Below are 13,727 nucleotides of genomic sequence, written 5' to 3' on the forward strand. Positions count from 1 at the left end.
CAGCACACCTCCACTGATATTCTTTGTCTCTCCCACTCTCCTTTTGCCTGATAAGTGTTCAGATTTTCTGTGCCCAGTAGAAACCAGCGCGGGACTTCAGGGTGGTGGCGGTCTCCCCTCCTTCGGTACCAAGGCGAGGAGCCAGCACACACTACCATTTCTCCAGGACACCTCAGAGCCAGGCAGATGTTGGCACATTGGAGGGAATTGAAAAAGCAGCAACAGACCTGATTAACGGACTGAAGTGACAGATTTATGACAAGAGATTAAAAGACCTCAAGTTAAAAATTTTGGCCAAATGATGACTAAGGAAAGGGATATGTAACTATACTTGGTATGGCTTTCCTTTCACATTAAGAAGGTATGAGGCTCAAAGGAGAAAAGTGTCCATCTACATAAAGGCTAGAGAAATAGTTTTAAATGGTCCAACAGGTTCTGATGGGAACTGATTAAAAACCAAAGACACAGGTTTCTCAGATGTGCAAACCAAGATAGTGCCACTTCTTTTAACTTCTTCATAACAGCTGAGGATCCTGGCCTGCTTGACTTTGATCTTGACACTTGTCTGAGCACAAAAGTGACAGACCATGCTTTCCCAAATTATCTCTCCACTGATAACCTGGCTGGCAGCAGTTAGCTTAAGGAACAGCAGAGTAACTCAGTCTTTGTACCCAGTCACTCTTTGGACCCCCTTGCTGAATGTCTGTACTTTTGGTGGCAATTGCACTGGAGCCCATACTCTTCATGAAAATGGCTAGCTGTCCCCTAGAAACTGGAATAAAATGGTCTAGGTGATTTTCAGGAGAAATGCCTGAAAAGGGAGACCTGTGAAACCGCAACTAGTCTCAGCATAGCAGTGGTGGAAGCCCCATCATTTTCATCAGTCAAATTGAACTGGAAACAGCAGTGGTGGATTTTCCAGTGGAAACAACCACTGAGATCCTGGGGACATGAGTGAGCTGGCCTGTGTTTCTGTGGGAGGGAGGTTAATATAAACCTCCTCCCAACCCAGCCTCAATGTCATAATCCCATACCTCAGACTGCAGTGCCAGTACTCATCAACACGACTTGAGGCTTACCATTTTTCTGCTCTTTGGACTGCTGCTCCCTCACCTTCAGTCTGTTTTTCTGCTCTAGCACAGAGTGGCTTTGACACCTGTTCCAGCCTGGGGAGAGGCCCTGGTGCTGACTGCTACTCACCTGGCCTGGGCCCATGACACCCAAAACCCAAAGGGCTTAAATATGTTCTTCTAAGTAGCTGTGAATGCAGACAGGATGGAAAAATAAGGAGGGTGATCCAAAGACTAGAAGAAAAAGAAGCAACTGTTTTTAGTGCAGGAAACATGTGAATGGCTGAAAATCTTTCTCCAGTTAATAATTAGTTTGAGGAAACAGTTTCAGCTGGAGAGCTCTGACAACAGGATATGCTTGGCTTTCCTACACATCACCTCCTCTAAATTTCATATCCAACTAGCAGAAATCTCTTTAAGAGGTGACAAAGAAGGCCAACCTCCAGGTCCACTACATCATTCTCCTTTCTAGGCAGTCCAACTAATTGGGACAACAAATCATGCTTTGGCTTTGCAAGTTTTCAGCTGACCACTGGAGAGGAACTGAGCCACCTCCCGTCCATCTATGTCTTGGAGATGAATTGCTATGCAAGCAATGATTAGCTAATCCATTGTTTTGGATGAACATTCCTTAGCTCTCCCAAGAAAAGAGAATATTTTACTTTGCCGTTCATAATAGACAGTCAAAATGCTCTACTGTTAGCAGTTACTGTGGTAACTGCTGGCAATTTATTTTAAAAAGGGGAAAGACTAATTTTTTCGCTGGTTACCTGATTTAGTTTTGTTTTCTTCACTTGAAATCTGATATTACATGTAAAACATCTACCAAAGACCATTGTCATGCCCAGCTTAAAGACCCAGTGATCTAATAGGCCAAATCCTGCCCGCTGATCTTGAACTGAAGTTTCAGTGACTTCAACTTGGAAGAGTAACCCAGCAGGATGAAGTTTAAAAACCTCTCTCTTTTGTATGCCTACTTCAATTTATTGTATTGAGAAAACAACACAGCTAGCTCTTTGTCAGATAAAGGTCTGAGCTCAGCTTTAGATCCAAGCTCACCAACTTGAATTTGAAATTGGGAGTGAGGGTTTGTTACTACTCAGTTTAGTTATCACATTTTAAGTAGTAAACCATCTTCCTTCATGGTTGCTTTGCTAGTTGCCATCATGTTTAAGGTTGCTACTACCTGTACAAAACAAAAAATCTGGAAACCTCTGATCTTTCCATCTCTCTTCATATATTTTTCTTTATATAAAAGCAAAGCTCCTTGATGCTGGAAGGATGAGTGCCATTCTTTATTCTGGAAAAAATAAGAGCTTGTGCCTTTATAACCTGCCAAATGAAAACCACCAAACTTAAATTCTAGTCCAAATTTTGCAGCTGGATCCAACATCATTGTAATATCATGAGACTGGAGAAGGAAATGTAGAGACAGAAGTGTCTTTAATGACAAAGCAACCTGTATGTATGTGAAACTATTTTACTGATTTTACATGTTGGGAAGGAATATAATGATCATTTAGTTTGATCTCCTATGCTACACAAGTCCTCTACGCTATGAACTTCACCAAGAATATAAAATACATTTCTACTGAAAAGTATAGCCTATTGTAACATGAGAACATTTGGGAACCATTAGCAGCATAAATGAAGTATCAGAGACAGCCTGTGACATTAAGAACAAAGAAAGCCAAATAGTTTAAATCAAGACAAAGAAAATACCAAGAGACAATGTAAATTCATAGTTAAAAGAACAAACTGGCAAGCATCTTAAAGTGATATTATGAGGGGAAGGGAAACTGGCACAACTTCATGGAAGTTAAGTAGTTGTTCTTGGAAATCAGCTAAAATACATGGCATGGAAACAAAAAATGATAAGAACTATTTGGCATTCGGATCCTATTCATAAAAAAAATTTCTACTTTAATAAATCAGGCTGTTTTAGGAAGTGCTGACTTTGTACATTTTGGCTTTATCAAGAGTACTTCAATAATGTTTAGGAAATAAACTTCACAGGAAAACCTCGGGTGTTCAATTAGTTTTAAATGTTTTAGGGTAGGAACTGAGATAATGAAATTATAAGGATAATGGTGGCTTAATGCTTTGTGGCTCACATGAGATTTATACGTTCCAATATAACCTCAAGCTGTACATATGGCATTAGAGAGAAAAAAAATGAAGGAAAAAGAAAAAAGAAAAGGTTCCTAGTTGGAGGAACAAGAGTGCAGTATGGAATCTGACTATGCAGTGGGCATTTTCTGGCTTCTCAGGTCGTGTTGGGGTTTTTTTTTGTACTGGTGCTTTGTTTGGATGAAGTGACTAGGAAATGCTTCACTTTCAAATGCCATCTTTACTGCTGCCCAACTCTCTGAAACCACTGAACTGAACAGCATGTAAACACACTAAGACTTATTTCGCAAGATTCATTTCCTCCCTATGTAAATTATGCTCAGAGGGAATACAGTGCAAACCACAAGCCTGGAAAAGCCTGCGAAAATATGTCTGGCCCTCTCTCAAATTGCAACTGCTAAAAACCAAGGGGTTTAACTTTTGCTGTGCAAACTCTGGGAGCTGGGGAGGAGTGAGGGTTGGGGGATGTGGAGATGGCAGGGGAACGAAGAGCAAGGGAGAGAGAGTGGGCTCATGCTGGGTGATTTGGAGCTTTGCAGCTCCAATTTAGCAGCCAAGGGTGGCTGTTTTCCCATCTCATTCTCTGGCTGCAATTCAGTCATGCATTCTTCTTAGTGGAGAAGGGCCCCTACTCTGAGGGCTTCTAGTATCCCCCAGAAGTGCGCCTGTCAGATTTCTTGGGAAGTCTGGACAGGGCTAGCTAAACCGCAATCAAACAGTGAAATATTTTGAGATTTTAATTTCAAATAAGAATGCCTTGTAAAAGGAGGACACAGTTTTGGGAAAAGAAAACAGAGGGAAGGCTATCATCCCTGAAGACCTCATGGCAGGAGAACAAACTTTAGGAATCCCTAGTGTGCTACATGGTGAGCTGGCTTCCTTTTCCCTCTTAAGAGTGAGCATGGTACTGGGCCAGCTGCGTGCCTCCTGGAGACCTTGGGCCGCCTGGACCAGAGGCTACACGCTTTCAGAACATACAAGAGAGCTTGCCTGCAGCATTTGCGGCTGCTCAGCTCTTCCCCCTTCCCAGGCCAAGGCTGCTTCCTGACAGATTGCCATAAATAACTTTGAGACATTGGGGGTGGAAGATCCTTAGCATCTGCAATGTGTAAGCTGTTGACCCTAGGATGGAAAAGGAGAGAGGGAAAAAGGGTTCAATGGAGCCCCACTGGAATGAAGAAACTCCTCACAAAGCCAAGCTGACAGTCCCAGAAAGAGCCATTCAAATCCCTGCTATCAGAAAATTCATAATATTCAAAGTATGAAAACCTCTGACTCACACTCCCTCTCTCCTAGAGCTTTACTACAGCCCAAGGGGAACACTGCTGATCATTTAAATCAATAGAAATTGGATCTCATGACAAATTGCTGGTACAGGTGTAGACTAAGAGTGCAGAAGAGGAGATGATCTCATCTTTGTATGTAATGTCACAGCCTGCCCATTGATAATTCAGTATCTCTAAAGCCAGAGGAGATTAAAAGAAGATTGCACACATAGGTATTACACAACATTTCTTTGCTGTCCTTCATGGCAAATCTGACTCCTGTGTGCTCATTATACATCATCAGATTCCGTGGAAGAAACCCTATTTTGGGTGCCTTCAGGGTCATAAATCTATAAAGATAGCACCTCGCAAACTCCAAGGACTGGCCAGAGATTCATTCATGGCAAGGAAGAATGCCCCATGGACATGGAAAGAGGGGAACTCAGGAAAGTGAGCATCAATTTCTTCTTTGCCACAACAATCCTGAGAAAATCAGTTCCTTTCCCAAGTTGCGGTTCTCTCGTTTGTGAAATGCGACATCTTCTACCACTGCTTGCCCTTCCTCTTTAGGGTGTTTGCTCTTCAAGGCAATGTCTACCATGTGCTATGCATGTGCACAATGGCTAGCAAAGCAATACTGTTCCAGAGCTGCTCTACCAGCAGTGAATGTATTAACTCTCTGATTCACCTTGTCTCTACTATTTGACTGACTATTTAGTGGCACACATGCAACGGACTAATTTAATTTCATGTGGATGTGTATTCATGTTGACTCACTCAGAAATGTCTTTAGATTAAATATTTTGTTGTAATGTCAGCTCATTTTGCAGGTGAATGAATACACTCCAGAGCTGCGTAATTTCTTTTTTCACTGGACCAATGCTATTCAAAGAGGGTTATACTTTAAATTTGAGAACAGCTATATGAGCCCATTTAGCAGCCTTTTCACTTATCCATGGAGAGCACTTAAAGGAAAATATTATTCCCTGACTGCTTCAAGTGAAGGTCTCATCAAGTCTTTCAGGAATGACAGGAAAGGGCTTTTAGAAAGACACGGACCAGTTGAAGAGAGCCCAAAGGAGAGAACCAAGAATGATCAGATGTCTAGAAACATGTGATTTACAGGGAAAGATGAAATAAATTGGGATTGCTTATTCTAAAAGAGACTTGGAGAGGACATGATAACAGTCTTCCAGTACATAAAAGTCTGCTTCACAAACGAGAGGGATAACCTGTTTTCTCATGGTGGATATAATGAGAAGTAATGGATTGAAATTGCTGCATGGCAGCCCTAGGTAAGACACTGGGAAGAGCTCTCTCTCTCTAAGGGTATAAAGCACTGGAATAGATTGACTAGGGAGATTGTAGTCTCCATTACAGGGGGTCAAAAATGGCATAAGTATAATCCTTCCTTCCTTCCTTCAGGCTGAGGGACTCAATAGATGACCTCCCTCCCAATCCTGTGATTCTTTGTGCTCCCAAATCTATCTTCATGTATAATTCAGAAACTCTGCACACTGAGCAATAGAGATAATAGAGAAACCAGCATAAAGGAAATCTTGCACTGAATGAAATCATCACTACTTGAAGTACAGGAAGTACTTTTGAAGGGCTTCATTTTATTGCTTATTATTAATTTTATTTCAGGTATTCATTTTATTGGTTGCTACCCACCAGTGCTGAATATTGGATCCAGAAAGAAGAAATGTAATGGAGATCCTTGGATATTGTTATTTTATGTTAGATGAGCAGAGCTCTAAACTTGCAGCAAGCTTGGCAGAAGCAGGTGCTTTCACACAAACAGAGCCCAAATGTACTCTGTGGACTTGTGCCATTTGAGCAGCTGCCCACATCTGCCTGGAAGTCCAGGAGCACCAGCAGACACATTTCTAATCCTTCCGCCTAGCAACAGCCTTGAAAACCAGTCTTGAGCTTTGAGAGATTGTCATTGATTTTTCCTTAAGATCACAGGTTATTCACAGTTCCTTCTGCAGCCCCATGCTGGATGCAAAATGCCTTTTTGCTTTATTATTACATCTTTTGTCTCTTAAATAAACTGCTGAGAACATTGTCAATGCTTAACTTACAACAGCAGCAGGAATAATAGTGTAGTCAAGTTCAGCCCTCACAGGATAACACTGAATTGATAAAATGCAAAACTATGTATTATCTGATGCATGAATAATGCTGGTAAAAGCTATTATTTCTTCATGCTCAGCAGAGTTAAAAATCAATAAAGTTTTGTAAAGGTTTGATCATTTCAAAACTTTACAATTTCAGAACACCATTTTTTGAGGAAAAACGCCTATTGGATATTTGATGGAGTTTAAATAGCACTGGCACATAACACATGCCACACTGACTTCATCATTTTTCCTTCTCTCTCTGAAAAATAGTTTCTGTGCCCAGTGGCATGGCTGCCTTGCTGACACTGTCCCTGACTGCTCTACACATAACTGCTGAGGTCCCCAGGCTGCGGCCATGGGCATGTGAGTGAGTTGGCAGAACAAAAGCTCATCCTTTATCATGAGGCAAAACCAAAGAGCTGGGAGCTGGAGTTGCAACAGGCACAGGGAAATCTAAAGAAGTTACACAAACTCACCCAGTGGCTCCATTCAGCAGTCTGTGCTCCACTGAAACAAACTCACAGGAAACCCACCTGCAGAGACTCAGTGGGATACACCTCAGTCAGCACTGAGTCACATCCCCTCTAGTATGAGGGGGCAAAGAGTCACATCCAAGGAGCATGACAGCCATCAGCTAGAGGCTGCTTGGCTCTTACATCACTCCCAGCTGTAAATCAGAAACAGGAATAGAAACATGGCATATCTTCTAGCTGCCTGACCAAAGTAGAAATTCAATAAATGAGCAGGAGGAAATCTGGAGAGAAGGGCCAAATTCAGCCCTGGCATATTCAGATAGAATTCTACTCACTGTAGGGGCAGGTGTGCCTTCTTCTAGCTTAAGATTTGGCCCAGAGATAGATAATGACCAAAGCAAAAGAATTACATGCTGCTGCAATGAAATAAAATACATTTGTGGAAGCATGTAGCTGTCTTCAACCCCAATTTTTTTTTATTTTTCTTTTACCTCCTGAGAAAAGATCCATATATATATAAGAAGGATATTCAAGAAGTCAACATCAGAAAAGACTCCAGGGAAGGAAGTCTGTATTCATCCTATATTATTAAATGCGATTTGCTACATGTATCAAAAAGGGTCTGTCAGGAGAGCCAAATTCTTAAGACAAACATGGAGAAAATTAAGCTTCTAGCAGTAGTTGATGGTGTGTCATTAATTAGACAGGACCTAGTGTGGCTTGAGGAACAACTGCAGCATGAAAAGTAAAGCTAATGACAGTATGAGGCTCACAAAAGGGATGCACAGCACAGCCATGTATATGCTGTCCCCAGACTTCTGAATTCTCACATTGTTCTGATTTTGAAAGGTGTCATATGGTGGCACAGCAGGCTAATGATGTAGCATGTTCAGAGGAATTAGTTTAAGGGGCTTTTTTTCCCCCAACCCAGTGAAAAATAGTAGAAATAGTGAATTTTTGGAACTTAATGGGATCATACTGTTCTTTCCTCACATTGTCAACTTCACTTAATTTCCTCCTTCCCATTAATGTGTCTAATGCATATGTCAGGCGGAAGCTTGACACGCTAGTGGCAAACAGACTGTTGTATGAAGGCGGCAAAGTGTTAAAACAATTGAGCAAGTGAGTACTAAAGTTTGCTGCTCTGGCCATATGGTACAGTGTTTAATTTCCCGTAGTGAAAGAACGTGGCTGTCATAGAAAAAGATGATGAATAAATTTACTTGGGGCAACTTATTATAATGAAGAATGACTTCTCAGAGGAAGCAAACAGAGGAATTTAGAGTCTGATGAGAAGCATATGGGAAGCATTAAGATATAAGCAAGGGTAGCAACGCTGTGTGCTTTAAAAATGAAAGACATTTAATCGATGCTTGTTGCTGGTGTTGACATATGGAAGTGAGAAATGGGGTTTGATTTGGAAGACAGGAAGAAGGTTAATAGCAGTAAAGGTGGTTGTGGAGTGATTGATACTTGGAATAACTAAGGCAGAAAGGGAGAGAACACTTCATGCAGTCAGGCAACATACTCGGGAGAACAATGTAATCCAGAAAATAAAGAACATGAAACGACTGGGCAGGTCACTCAGCTGTAAGGAGAACTGACAGGCCAAACTAGCAATGATCAAATAGTAGCCTGTGGACAGCGGGGGAGACTGAGACAGGCAAGAGTGGCAGGGCTGGCTGTGCAAGGGCAGAGTGGAGATCGGCCGATTCTCAGGATCAGTCTGGTGCAGAACCCCTGTACAGCGCATGATGGAAGGAGATGGGATGGGAAGGAAACAGCAAGAGTGACGTATGAGGAGTGTCCAGCATTGCTGCTGTCTCTGTGTGTGTATTTTCCCAGCATGTATGCAAGGCAAATGAAGGGGAGTGAATGAGGTTGCATAGCTCTTTCCTTGTAGCAGCTCTTGCTTTATATGGGCATTTTCTTTCTCAAAACCTGAAAGGCACACTCAGCCCTGATAGCTCTTCCCTCTCTGCTGCAGTTCTCCCACTACGCAGGGAGAAATGACAAGTGTCCCCAAGCCCCTGCAGTATGGAGTGACAGGTGGGGGGAAAGCAGCCTGACCCTGCCTCCCCCGGCCCCTGCTCCTCAAGCAGTCCTGCCGGACACCTGAGTGCAAGGCCTACAGCGGCCTTAAACTTCCCAGTGGGCTGTCCACCCACGTCAGTGTTAGGGTATACATGGGTAAAGTGAGGCTGAAGGCTCCCTGCTCACAAACAGACTTCCTCGCATGGTCAAAAACTCTCACCTTGCCCCTTCCCGATGCCTGGGCTAGTAAGGCACAGCATCAGCCTCTATAAGTACTGCTTTTAAACTCCATGAGGTCAGACAGGCCCTGATATCAGATGCCTCACAGAGAGCAGCCCTCTGCAAGCTGCAGCACCTGCAAAAGCTTACTGATAGGCTTTGGCACGCCTCCCTCACCAACACGCACCCCCAATTGCCCGGGGTGTGCAGAACTGCAGAAGGGCTGAGCTGAAGTCATATTTTTCTCCCTGCGATGGATTTCTATTAAATCCAGCTTCCCAGAGGTGAAGGGTGAACTCGTGAGCTGCCATATGATTTAGCATTTAATACCAACTTATTCTGCCTGTTTCTGTTACTTTCTCGAGATGACAGTCATAACTCTAGCACACAGAATTCATTCTTACTTGTTAAGTGCTGACATTGCATCTAGATAATAAACAATATATAATATGAATGCATAGCTAACCAACTGCACACTCTAGGTACTTTTCATTTTTTGAGAAGAGAAATGTGCTAGCCTGACCTTTATGGTATGCAAGGTTAAAGAATGTATTTTAGAACGAAGAGCTATTGACATGAAGTTAAAAGAAAATGCAACATAGGGTTTTACTTTTCAAGGCAATTATCTGCTTTTTACTAATTGGGCTTCAATAATGCATTTAATATGATACAATATAGAAAGATATGGGTTCAACTGGAGAAATCGGCCAGTTTTAAAATTGTAAGAGAACTTGTGAGAACTTCTTAAAGGGAATGAGGCAATTGTCTTTCTGTGCAGAAGACATTTCTGGTGGGAGGTTGCTTAGTGTCAGCCCTCAACAGCTGGTATTGAAACCAATCTCATTCTGTATCTTCTGTATTTTGATGACCTTGGCATGAAGAGCTGGTGTATGCAGAAGTGATTAACAGATGCACAAAGTTGAAAGGCATTGTCAGTAAAAAGAAAAGACTATCACTATATCAAGTGGGAAGAACTCGAAAATCAGAAATGAAATAAAGTTAAGTAGTGTGAAGTCATGCACTGTAAGCTTTGGCTCATTAGTCGGAAATGACTAAGAAGGAGAAAAACCTAGGTATATTATTTGATCACTGAATGATTATGAGCCAGCAATGTAATATGGCCATTAAGAAGGCAAGTAAAATCCTAAGAAGTGCTGGGTGAAAGGTTTCCACGGAAAATAAGGAAGCATTGATGTCATCGGACAAGGCTTGAGACTCAGTTTGGAATACTGGCCAAACCTATTCAAGGCAGAGTTTCAGACTGGAACAGGTCTGGAGAAGAGGGTGGAGCAGATTGCTGTGTATCAAGACATTGTTATAAAATATCACAATAGTGGTATCAGCTTTTATCCCAAAATCTCAATTCCAAGAAGCAAATTGCAATTTGTTTGCAATTGAAACTTACTCACTGCAGTCGGTGAGTAATTTACCAAATTTTTGTTTGTTTGTTTTAAAATATGAGCTGTTGCACCTTTCTGCATCAACTATAGCCATAAATATATTTCTAAAGCCTGTATCCTCATGGGGAAGAACAGTTTACATTGAAGAATAAGGTTGGCACAAGAAAAAATAGGTCTAAATCAACCAAGAATAGGTTTTGAATGGAAATCAGCCTTCCAGAATAAAGAGGATTCCTACCTAGTTTCAAGTGGGGTCTGATCTCATTATGAATCTGTGTGTAATGTGGTTAGCAAGTGAGTTAATTATGGTCTTTATTTCATACTCATACACTTCGGACATGAACAAATAGTAGGTGTGCTAAAAAGAAAAATATACCGGCTGTGGCACTGTGTCACAAAGGCCTGGTTCATACTAACGTGGCACTCCTGGGACCACAGACTTTTTAATATGTGGTACGTGCTCCCAGCCTCCAAGTAGTGAGGAGCTACGGCCAGTGCAGGCAGCACTATGGTGAGTCTTCGTTTGCCTGGCATCACAGGAGGAAGAAGAAAAAAATGAACAACTGGAGTGGACCAGACTGACACCAGCAGCGAGGGAGAGTTCCACAATAAGGGAATGAGAAAGATGACAAAGAATCATCTGAATTCACTAAGTTCTGGCCCCACAGAGCTGAGCAAATGAAAATCTCACTCTGTGCTTCCTGAACCAGAGGAAAGAAGCAGAGTTGTGGATTGGGTCAACTGGGCCTGGAGGTCCCCAGAGATCGGAGGAGGTCTTTTGTACACATGTGGCAGTGCTACAGTCAGCCCCTTCCCCTATCTCCTTAGTCAGACCCAGGAGGTGGTAAGGTGAATACAAGGTTTAGCTGAAGGTGGAGTGAATTAATGAGTTATGATTCACTGTTTCTTCAACAGCAGTAGTGTCATATAGTTGGGCTTTGAAGGCTCGCTCTCCTGACAAAACCTTTAGACTTCCAAATAAAAGACTTTTGTGGGTGCAAGGGCAAGTCACATCCCCCTCCTCCCAGCCATCAATCCATCTCAGCCTGGAATTTAATTAAATATTTAATGAGCATAGCAGACAAAGATGAAATATCATATTTAATTTTGAAATCATACTTTTACTTATTAGACCTTTAAAATACAAATTTGGTTTTAAAAGATAATATTCCTTTAATTTTCTCATAAAGGCCACTGAACATAATTAATTAAAAAACCCCTAATTTTAAGGAGTCAGAGACAGGTAGTTACAGAGAGAATGGAAAAAAATTGCACAAAACACGTTGTCTCATGAGCACGCTGAGGTTCTAGGAAACTAACTCTGAACCAGTCTGCCTGTTGACCAGACAGGTGTAAGCCAGACAGCTTCAGTCAGATGTGTGCTTTATCAATGGGTATTTTTTTTCCATTATTCACCAAGAAATTGCTGGGAGAAGGGAGAATGCTTTTCTTGCGGCAAGCACCATAGAACTTGAATATCCAAGAATGTTAACAAGGGAGATGCTTTAACAAGAGGTGAAAAAAAGGGGCTAAATCATCAATTGTTATGAATTGGCACAGTTCCCTTAAAATGAATTGTGCAGCTCTGATAAGTAAAACCAAACTGAGCCCAATGGGGCAATGAGCTGTTATCACAGCTAAGGACGTGGCCGAAAATATTACAAAAGGGTGAGGGAAAGGGGGAGTGATATGCTGCATCGTCAGAGGGCAACCAACATTACATCTGTAAAAGAGAAGCAGGGAATAAAGTGAGAGGAGGTTAGGGAGAAAATTAAATAGCCCAGCTCCTTGAGCACTCACTCATGTCAGTGCAGCTATGTCCATCCAGGCCAGCCAAGGACTGAGTCTAGAGAAAGAGCATTCATCTGGGGCAGCCAAGGTTTTGAGGGATAGTCTTCAACTCCCAGAAATATAGCTAGAGAAATGTGCATATTTTTAACTTGAATCATCCCTGAATAAAGCATAGCTGAAGTTCACCAAAGGTTCAGGAAATCAAACTGGCTGTGCAAATCCAAAAACTAGTGCAGGAATTCACAAGCACAAAGCAACTGCAGTTTGTTCCTGTCTACTGAGGGAGCCTAAAGAGACCTAGTTTAGCTTTCCTGTGTGTGCATGCAGTAGGTGCTCACTCCACCTGCTCTGAGGAGGCCCCAGCGAAGCATGTGGATGGTGCCACCAGAACAATGCCTCTACCTGGAGATGGGGACACAAAAATGGTAAAGGGATCAGAGCATCTGTTGCACAAGGAGAGGCTGAGAGAGCTAGGATTATTTAGCCTGGAGAAGAGAAAGCTCAAAGGGATCTTATAAGTGTGTATAAATACCTGATGGGGAAAGTAAAGAAGACACAGACAGGGACTTCGCAGTGGTGCTCAGTGGCAGGACAAGAGGCAGTGGGCACAAACTAAAATATAGGAAATTCGATTTAAACAAAAAAAATTTTCACTAGGAGTGTGATGGGACAGTCCTGAGCAGCCTGCTTTGAGCAGGGGGAGTGAACGATACAATCTCCAGAGATGCCTGCCAACCTCAGCCGCTCTGCAATGCTGTGAAATACTGCTCACTGAAATTCTGCTTAGCTATTGCTAGGTTTGCATGGTTTGGAGTAGTCATCTAAGTAAGTCTAAGAATCACAGAGTTCCAGTGAAATTAATTAGCAAGTCCTCCTTTGTCTGAATAGAACCCAGGTCATTTTTCCACCTCTTCCAGTATCCTTTTTTGCCCTGTCACCTCAGGCCTCCTGATAATTATATAACAAGTACACTTCCGGATGAAGTGTTTATAGACTGGGAACTGCAATCACACCCCTCACAAATCATATTTTCACCTATGTATGTGCTGTAGACCTGTGACCTGGTTGCAGCGCTGTCATATACACTGTGTAAGAACAAAACCTCAGTCAGTACATCTTAAGCCAGCTAGCCAGGCTGCTCTTTACACAACAAGCAACATACCTGCTTTAATGCCTACTTGAGGGATGTAATTATATGAATATAGGGAGGCTGTGTGTA

The 13,727-nt window shown here is 42.2% G+C and overlaps 1 long non-coding RNA gene across 4 annotated transcripts in view; it reads right to left on the reverse strand.

Annotated features, from left to right (window-relative positions):
• LOC140657783 (uncharacterized) overlaps nucleotides 1-12,587 on the reverse strand; it is a 185,548-nt gene extending 172,961 nt beyond the window's left edge. For all 4 annotated transcript variants that reach the window (XR_012044486.1, XR_012044485.1, XR_012044487.1 and 1 more), the window contains exon 1: nucleotides 12,518-12,587. This is a non-coding gene — a long non-coding RNA (uncharacterized lncRNA). The remainder of the gene's footprint in view (nucleotides 1-12,517) is intronic.
• Between the last annotated feature and the right edge of the window lie 1,140 nt (nucleotides 12,588-13,727).

Source organism: Ciconia boyciana, chromosome 10 (genome assembly GCF_034638445.1).
Source record: "Ciconia boyciana chromosome 10, ASM3463844v1, whole genome shotgun sequence".
NCBI lineage: Eukaryota > Metazoa > Chordata > Aves > Ciconiiformes > Ciconiidae > Ciconia > Ciconia boyciana.